The sequence below is a fragment of the Artemia franciscana genome, chromosome 19 (genome assembly GCF_032884065.1).
Source record: "Artemia franciscana chromosome 19, ASM3288406v1, whole genome shotgun sequence".
Classification (NCBI taxonomy): domain Eukaryota; kingdom Metazoa; phylum Arthropoda; class Branchiopoda; order Anostraca; family Artemiidae; genus Artemia; species Artemia franciscana.
In genome coordinates this window covers 32,498,590-32,500,842 of record NC_088881.1, presented here as the reverse complement: position 1 = coordinate 32,500,842, position 2,253 = coordinate 32,498,590, and positions in this window count along the sequence as shown.

The window sequence follows — 2,253 nt, the reverse complement described above, 5'->3', positions numbered from 1 at the left end:
AGGGACCGGACCAGATTAAATTAGAAGAAGTCGTTTTCGCGGTTTGACCGTCTGGGGGGGGAGTGGAGTTTCGGTTAATTCGGAAAAAATGAAGTATATTTAGCTTACGAACGGGTGATGGGATCTTAATGAAATTTGATGTTTGGAAGGATATCGTATCTCAGAGCTCTTATTTTAAATTCCGTCAACATTGGGGGCAGTTGGGGTGGGGAACCTAAAATCTTGGAAAACGCTTAGAATGGAGAGATCAGGATGAAACTTGGTTGGAAAAATAAGCAGAAGTCGTAGATACGGGATTGACATAATCAGAATGGATCTGCTCTGTTTTGAGGAATTGGGGGGGGGGGGTAATTCTGAAAATTAGAAAAAAATGAGATATTTATAATTTACGAAGGAGTAATTGAATCTTAATGAAATTTGAAGTTTGGCAGAATATCGTGTCTCAGAGCTCTTATTTCAAATCCTGACTGGATCCGGTTACATTGGGGGGGGACCTAAAATCTCGGAAAACGCTTAGAGTTGAGGGTTCGGGATGAAACTTGGTGGTAAAAATAATCGTAAGTCCTAGATACGTGATTGAAATAACCGGAACGGATTCGCTCTCTTTGGGGGAGGAGGGTTAATTCTGAAAAATTATTTAAAATGAGGTGTAAGGGGTGATTGGATCTTAATGAAATTTGATGTTTAGAATTTGAAATCGTGTTACAGAACTCTTGTTTTAAATCCCGACCAGATCCGGTGAAGGAGAAGTTGGGGGGGGTGGCCTAAAATCTTGGAAAACGCTTAGAGTGGAGGAATCGGGATGAAACTTGGTGGGGAAAATAAGCACAAGTCCTAGATACGGGACTGACATAACCGGAACGGATCAGCTCTCTTTGGGGGAGTTGGGTGGGAGAGGGTTAATTCTAAAAAATTAGAAAAAATGAGGTATTTTTGACTTCCGAAAACTCTAATTTTAAATGGGAAACCAGAATTCTTCGAAAACGTGAAAATCGAGGTATCTTACCAATGGGTGATCGGATCTTAATTAAACTTGATACATAGAAGAATCTTATGTCTAAGATGCTCCATTTTCAATTCGAATTGGATCTGAAAACATAGAGGGGAGGGGGGATACAGAAATCTTGGAACCGGAAATCTGGGAAAACCCTTAGAGTGGAGAGATCGGGAGGAAAATTGATGGGAAGAATAAGCACAAGCTATAGATACGAAATAGACATAATTGGTACGGATTCGTTCTCTTTGACGGAGCTGGGGGTTGTTAATTGGAAAAATCAGAAAAATTGAGGTGATTTTAGCTTAAGTACGGGTTACCGGATCTTAATGGAATTTGATATTTAGAAGGAACTCATGTCTCAGAGCTCTTATTTCAAGTCCCGACCAGATCTTTTGACATTGGGGGGAGTTGTAGGGGGAAACCTGAAATCTTGGAAAACGCTTATAAATGTAGTAGTTACGTGATTGACGTAACCGGACTGGATCCGCTCTCTTTGGTAGAATTAGGTGGTGGGGTTCAGTGCTTTGGCGAGTTTGGTGCTTCTGGACCAGATCTTTTGACATTGGGGGGAGTTGGAGGGGGAAATCTTGGAAAAACACTTGGAGTGGAGGAATCGGGATGAAGCTTGGTGGATAGAATAAACAAATGTCCTTGATACGTGATTGACAGAATCGTACTAGATTCGCTCTCTTTGGAGGAGTTGGGGGAGGGGTTCAGGGATTTGGCGAGTTTGGTGCTTCTGGACGTGCTAGAACGATTGAAATTGGTAGATGTGTCAGTGAGCTGCACAAATTGACTTGATAAAGTTGTTTTCCCAAATTCAACCATCTGGGGGGGGGGGGGCTGAAGGGAGAGGAAAATCGAGATATTTTTACTTACGAGTGGGTTATCGGATCTTAATGAATTTTGAGATTTAGAAGGACTCGTGACTCAGAGCTCTTATTTTAAATCCCGACCGGTATTAAGCCTCTGATTTTCCTTTTAAAGCAATCTATTGGTTCTTAGAATTTTGCTACAGCTCATATCATATGAGCTCTTGGCCCTTGGCTCTTTCGACCTCGTCAGAAGTGCCGTATGAGCTCTTAGCTCTTGTTAATAGCCGAAAGTGGTTTGAGAGCAACTAAACCCCCTCCCACGCCCACTATTTCCTCTAACATATCCAATCAAAATTTTGAGATAGGCATTTTGTTCAACGTTTTTCAAACGTCCAAAAATTATGTCTGACGATGACACCCCCACATTGCCCCCAGGACAAG